This window comes from Macrotis lagotis, chromosome 5 (assembly GCF_037893015.1).
Source record: "Macrotis lagotis isolate mMagLag1 chromosome 5, bilby.v1.9.chrom.fasta, whole genome shotgun sequence".
Classification (NCBI taxonomy): Eukaryota; Metazoa; Chordata; class Mammalia; order Peramelemorphia; family Peramelidae; genus Macrotis; species Macrotis lagotis.
In genome coordinates this window covers 96,406,557-96,414,013 of record NC_133662.1, presented here as the reverse complement: position 1 = coordinate 96,414,013, position 7,457 = coordinate 96,406,557, and the positions used below count along the sequence as shown (strand labels likewise).

The 7,457-nt window shown below is 37.7% G+C and overlaps 1 protein-coding gene across 3 annotated transcripts in view; it reads left to right on the top strand.

The window, feature by feature from the left end:
• Window positions 1-227: 227 nt before the first annotated feature.
• The window catches only part of FBXL4 (F-box and leucine rich repeat protein 4), a 135,779-nt gene continuing 128,549 nt past the window's right edge, over window positions 228-7,457 (top strand). For 2 of the 3 annotated variants that reach the window (XM_074187215.1, XM_074187218.1), the window contains exon 1: window positions 228-465. The gene's annotated coding sequence lies outside the window, so the exon portion shown is untranslated. Of the gene's footprint in view, window positions 466-7,129; window positions 7,237-7,457 lie in introns of all 3 variants that reach the window. The other variant, XM_074187216.1, reaches the window with a different exon arrangement.

Sequence of the window (7,457 nt, the reverse complement as noted above, 5' to 3'; positions counted from 1 at the left end):
CAGTCAAGTTCACGGACAGGAGGAGTCAAGTCCACCACCAGCTGGTCTAGGACTCTTCAACCTAAGCCATTACAGACCCGCCCCCCGCTGACCCCGCCTCCCCTCCGTCATTGGCCGGGGAGGAGGCGACGCGCCGCGTCACGCCCCGCGGCCCCGCCCCCGCGCGCCCTTCCCTCCGCCTCCTCCTCGCTTCCGGGGCCCCGCGCGTGCCCCGTGCGCGTGCGCGCGCGCCCTCCCCGCCCGCGCCCCTCCCCCGCGGCCGCAGCCGCTTCTCCCCGGCTTGGCCGGTCTTCCTCCGCTCCTCCGCAGCGGTTGTCGCCCTCGAGGCTCGGGGCCTGCTCACCCTTTGCCCCCCACCCTTCCCTCCATGGGAGCCGGCTGCTGCCCGCACCGCCGGGCCGGGCCGCGTCGCCGTGAAGCTCCACGGAGAGGGAGCCGAGCCGCTTTCCGGAACTCCCCGGCCTGGTACCGTCCTTTATTTACTTCTCCCTCCTCCAGCCCCGGCCCCGGCGCCCCTCCTTTGTGGAGGCGGGGGCGGGGCCGGGCCGGGGCGGAGCGCCGAGCCCGCGCGGGCCCCCCCCCGCACGCGCGCGCAGCGACGCCTTCCGCCCCTCCCCCTCCTCTCCCGCCCCTCCCCCTCCTGGAAGACCCCACCTCCCTTTCCCGCCCAACTCCTCTCTTTCCCTTCCTGCTTGGCACTGCCCCGCACTTTATCTAGGAGGGAGGGGTGAGACTGGGTGAGATGCTCCTGGCCAACCCTTGGCAATGGCTCTGACCTTGCATCCCGCCTTACACCTGCCTTTAGCGCCAAGGTGGAGGGAGGCCCATGAACTGGGTGGACAGTCGGGCGCTGCCCGGCAAGCAATACCACCTCATGCGTCTAGGGGGCGCTACTCAACGTGGGGCCCCAGAGCCCCCTGCTGTGCGCATGCCTCGGAGTTGGGTGACTTCCCTTACCCGTGCAGTCTCTAGAGTTCTTAGTCTGGGGTCTGGAAACTTTCAAACACATATATACATATTTATGTGATACATGCATATGTACACATGTGTAGGTATAGCACCTATGCATTTAAATAAATATATTTATTTTATATGTAGACAACATGGATACTTTTAAAAGTATTTAAATACAGATACGTATTTGGTTATTTGCATATATTTAAATAAATTTAATTCAAACAATTAAATTTAAATAAAATTTCTTGGGCCCCATAATGAACTATACAGCATAATGTTATTATACTTGAAATGTTCTTATTAAGGCTAAATATAAATTCTAGAATACTTTTAATTGGTAACCCTATCCTTTGTCTTTTAATATCTGTCATAAATATATAGCTAACATTTGAATTAAATAGATTTATATAATTAGCATGTCCTTAATTAGCATGTTCAAAAGTCAATAATAGTAAATAAACATTAACAGACTACTTTGTGTTGGACTCTATTAAAAACTGGGAGTAGAAATACAATTACATTTTTTAAAACAAAGACAGTTCTTATCCTCAAAGAACATAAAATCTACTGAAGGGGCTTGCAATCTAATGAGTATATGTGTGAGTACTAGACCCCAGGTGAATTTATACTATATAACTATCTAAAATATGAATTATATATTGATAACAGTTGTATAATTTATTTCCATTATACTCATATCAGTCAGTAAGCACTTATTAAGCACCTACTGTATGCCAGACACTGTACTAAGCTCTTAGGATACAAAGAAAGGCAGAAGACAGTCTCTGATCTTCAAGAATATAGTCTAATGAGGGAGACAACATTCAAACTATATATATATATATATATATATATATATATATATATATATACACACATATATATGTGTGTGTATGTATAAAGGTATTGCATTAAGGGGAAATCAGACAAGGCTTCTCATAGAAGATAGGGTCTTAACTGAAACTTGAAAGAAGTGGAGATGAATAAGGAGAGTATACATATTTTAAAAAACTCCACCAAAACATTCTGCCCCCTCCCCTTGGAATGTATCCCTTCCCCCCCCCCCCCCCAATTTCATTATATTTGTTCTTTCATCCTAAAGGATACAGGCCTTTTGTCTTCTTAAGATAACTCTCTACTTAAAGTGATAAGGTTAGACCTGGAAGGGATCATCTTTTAGGTCATCTACCCCATCTTCTTCATTTTATAGGTGAGAAAGTTGAGGACTTGAAAGGCACATAGGGTAATAATAGTTGGAATTCAAAAACCTTTACTCTTCTATTTCACAACACTGTCTGCAATCTGAGATCTGCATTTTCCACCTCTGATTTCATTTATGGTTCAAGTTTATAATCTTCAGGATGAGTATTGATATAATTATGTGCAGTTTCAAATGGAAAGATTTTATAAAAGAGTGTTTGATATGTTTAATCAACTGTAAAAGGAACACATTTCCTGCTTTTCTATTTCATGTGTGTTGGCCTTGCTGTTATACTTTGGCCATAAAGTTTTTGGCTTAAAATTAAATATACAAGAATTACAGAACAGTATTGGTGTGAATTTATTCTACTTGACTATTTAAACACAGTTCAAAATAATTTATGCTTATGTCGTAGTCTAGATATAAATGCTTTAACCAGTGACATTAAAGTAAGTTTTGGTAAAATGAATATGTAATTTGAATTTTATAGATATCTATAAGTGTGGACTTTTTCTTCATGGTAAAGATTATGTGCCATCCATGCCTTCTCACCTTTTGTGACTTATATACATATCTTCCCAGAAATCCTGGGGACCTTTCTCTTGACATTGTGTGTATGGATTTTTCAGAATCTCTTTCAGGTGTCCCTGCCTCATGCTATATGACCAGACCAACTTCTTTTTAAGTCATATCTTTATGATTATATCCTTTTTGTGAATTTTCTTGCACAAGTACTACTCTTATCGCTTCTTAGCATAATCTTCACCACTATTCTGGATGATCTTTCAACTTTAATCTTTGAATGACTTTGATCCATCACTTTTCATATTTTACCAACACTAGAAAAATGTTGTTGTTAAAAAGATGTACCTTTGTTCCAGGAGAATGCTTGGAATTATTAAAAGCACTGTGAAATTTCTCAAATGCTGCTTCTCTTCTAATTAGTTCTGGGCCCAGTTTATTATCCATGTGCATTTATCCATATTTTACAAGTGAGGAAGTTGAGGCTGAGAAGTTAAATAACTTGCCTAGAGTTATAGAATCAAGAAATGCCTGATAGGATCTAAGCTCATTAAACTGATAGAATTTAAACTACCAAGTTCAACACTATATCTGCTGTGCCTCAACCCAAGACATAGACACAAACCAGAACTGGAAGAGATTTTAGAGATCATCTAGTTCACCACCACACCCATTTCAAAAAGGTTGAAGTTAAGCCCTAGAGAAGTTAAGTGACTTGACCAAAGTCACACAGATCATAATCAACAGAAGATTTGACCCTAGGACCTCTGACTTGAAAGTTCAAAGCTTATTTCTATGTACCTCACTTCTTTCACTTAGTGGTGACAAATAACAATAACAATACAAAAGTGATTTTTTTTCTCCCAAGTTTTTCATTAGAGTAGTCGATAATGGATGAACTAAAAGTAGCATTTGCTCATTGAAGTTCTTAGAATATCTGATAGAACCCATAGATCCCATTTCATTTCTGTCATGTTTGTGTGTGTGTGTGTGTGTGTGTGTGTGTGTGTGAGAGAGAGAGAGAGAGAGAGAGAGAGAGAGAGAGAAGAGAGAGAGAGAGAGAGAGAGAGATTGAGAGAGAGACTTTCACATTAAATGTTGGAGAAAACAGCAATCTGTGTCTATATTTCTTTCCTACCTTTAGAGGATATTTTAATACTTGGCCAGCCCTAGAAGGTTGTGTTTAGGGTAGTCCTGGGAGGACTGTTAGAATCATGAATAGATATTATCCCCTTCCTAAATTTTTTCAGTTAAGATGGCTAGTTTTTTAGTTTAAACGACTAGTTGTTGATCTGATTATTTATGAACTCTCACTTAATTTCTTTCTACTTTATGACTTTGGTGACTTAATAATTTCATTATGTTAGGTAACATTGTAAAGTTGAAAAGTTCATATAGGTAATGTTCCTCAAGAAAAAATGTAGAAGAGAGAATTACTTCTGAATTTTTGATGACCCAGTCCTAGCTATACCCTAAATATGAACTATTATCTCCATTTTCCCTTTTTGTCTAATTTACCTCAAAAATGATCATTTGTATACAGTGAGTGCTTAATAAATGATTATTGAATTAGAATATTCTGCCTTCTCATTGCTACCTTTTCAAATCTTTATCTTCCTTGAAAGATTATTTCAGGCTCTGCTTCCTCAGTGAAAACTGTCCTGAGCCTTTCAACTGAGATTGTGCTTTACCTTTTAAAAATTTTCTTAGCATTATATTTGGATCTTTCCATTACCTCTATACCTTCTTATTTTGTATTAATATTTACATGTGTAGGTAAGCTTAGAATGTAAGTTCCTCAAGGGCAGGTACTATTATTTTTATCTTTGAATTTCTAGCACTTACAACAGGGGCTTACACATAATAAACAATAATATTATGTTTGTTGAATTAACTGCTATGGTTATTTGTTTCTATTTAGTTTCTTGATATGTTTGAAATGATCATTTCATTTAGTTGCTTCTTAAACTTGGATGTCTCACATAATGTTATTATACTTGAAATGTTCTTATTAAGACTAAATATAAATTCTAGAATACTTTTAATAGGTAGCCCTATCCTTTGTCTTTAAATAACTGTCATAAATGTATAGCTAATATTTGAATTAAGTAAATTCATGTAATTAGCATATTCTTAATAACCAGAGAGAAAAATCATTTCTTTCTCTCAGAAGAGTCTATCAAAAATTGTTACTACCATAAATGCCCAATTTTTAAACCTCTTGTTACTCTAAATAATTTAACCAATTTAGAATTATTCCAAATTCACATATACTTCTTATCCCAGTAATTAAACTGTAATATTTATCTGACTGACATATAAAGCGTAAATATGAAAGGGTACAATTTTTTTATCTTAGTAAAACCCAAGTACCTTTGTGGATTTTATCACCATAATTCCTTCTAAAATATTGTAACTCTTTTTTTAATCTGTCCATTTGGGGCTGCTAGGTGGCACAGTGGAGAGAGCACTGACTCTGGAGTCAGGAGTACCTGAGTTCAAATTTGACCTTAGACACTTAATAATTACCTAGCTGTGTGGTCTTGGGCAAACCACTTAACCCCATTTGCCTTGCAAAAAAAAAATTAAAAAAAAATCTGTCCATTTCCAGTTGCCCACTGGGATGAGGAAACAATTCTATATATGCTTTTGATCCCCATATTTGTTTCTCCTTGACCATTTTAGAAAGACACTCTTCTGGGAATCTTAGCAACTCGGAACTTCTTCATATGATCACCTGGAACTGGTCATTATAGAATATGATATTTTCTCTCCCATTTCTCTTTTTTCTCTTGTTTTCCTGCTATACATCAACTCTGTTGGACTTTCAATAAATTTACTAAAGAAAATTTAGAGCAAAGTGAACTAAGAGAAATTCTTATGAACTACACAATTTCATGTTTTTAGGATCACTAGGTTCAGTTGTTTTAAATCTTCCCCTCTTTTCCCAGTCCTCATATTCCTGAATTTGGATTCTTTTCTCTAGCTAGATCTTGTTTATTCCATGTGGTAGAGATTCCTGTTCTTCTTTTATTTGGACATTCTAAACATATCACTTCAGACATTTTTAGGGGACTGTGGAGTAAAACAAGCAAAGGATTGAGGATTATTTTGTTTTGGATATCTTTCTTTGTAAGAATTTGTTCATCATCTTCAGCCCTTGGGAGCATTAACTCATAGTTTTCCCCTTTCTTTATGTTATTTCTATCTCCTGTTGGTATCTTCTTTGACTTTTGACCTCTAGAGAAAAAAATAAACTTTCCCTCCAAGTTTATATCCTTGATTTCAGACTATACCACACTGACTTTCAGAAGTCTCTCTTGACTTTTACTTTTTACATCCTAGTTTCAAGAAACCCAATTCTAGTCAAAGTTTTTTTTTTTCCCTTGGTTCATATTTGGACTTTGTGCAGGAATATACAAGACACAAATGGGGAAGAAAATGACATTAAAACATCTACAAACAGAGGGCAAAAAAACACAACTTGGGCACAGACTCAAATAGAATTCCTGGAAGAAATGAGGGAGAAGTTTTTTTAAAGTTAAAAATTTTTCATAGATGAAATGAGTGTTCAAGGGGGGGAAAACAAAAAAGAAATGAAAGAAAGAATTGTAAAGTAAACATCTTCACATAAGAGATATAAAACTTTTCCCAAGAATAAACTCCCTGAAATAAAAGAAAATGTATGGTATTTCATAGGGAAAAACGACTAACCTAGAGAGCAGATCAAGGAAAAAAAAATAAGAATCACTGGATTATTTGAACACCTTGAACAAAATAATGAACTTAGATTCTTTTCAAGAAATCTTAAAAGAAACCAGCCCAGATCTCTTATAATTAGAGGGCAAATAATAAAAGAATCTCCTAGTTACCATCAGAAAGGGAGAAAAAAATCATGCCCAAATAAAATTTCCAGGAAAATCTTAGTCAAAATCTAGAGCTTCTAGGTCAGAGAAAAAACATTGCAGCCAGAAAAAAAAAAATTCAAGTACAAAAAAAGCCACTGTTTTATTTAGTCACAGTGTGATAATAGCTACTAGTAATAAAGGAGCAGAATTTGGAATATGGTATTACAGTCAATACTTTGCCTAATAAAATTGGTAATAATTGTAAGGAGGGGTGGTTAATGAAGTAGAGAACTTCTAAGCATTTCTTATGAAAAGACCATGCTACATAGAAACTTTGAAATTCTAATAAGGAAATGAGAAAAATTCTAATATGGAAGTGAAGATAAACACAAATGAGCAATGATGATATACTAAATGAAGATAAACTTACATTGAACTATGAGATGATGCTTGTTTCTTCTGAACACCATCATCATCAGGGTTCATTAAAGAAATTCAATAGTGTTTGTCCTTCATTTTCAAGGAAGATCATGACATCAGGATGGTGTTTGGATTTGAGTGAGGGGGCTGTGCTGTCACCAGTCTCACTTTTTTCTTTCAGAGCCATCTTTGTCCAGTGACCAGATATGAATCTGGAGATGATCCAAGATGCCAGGCAATCAAGGTTAAGTGACTTGCCGAAAGCCTCACAGCTATTAAGTGTCTGAGGTCAGATTTGAACTCATGTTCTCCTAATTTCAGGGCTGACATTCTACCCACTGTGCCATGGGTATGGTTTATTGTGTTTTGATGATCTTAAGAAAAAGGAAAGAGAAGGGTAAGAGGAATACTTGGGAGAGAGGGGAAGGAACATAAAGGAAAATTATCTTATATTTGGGGTATACAAGTGGACATCCATTCACACAAGGAGGAAGTGTAGGAGAGTGGCT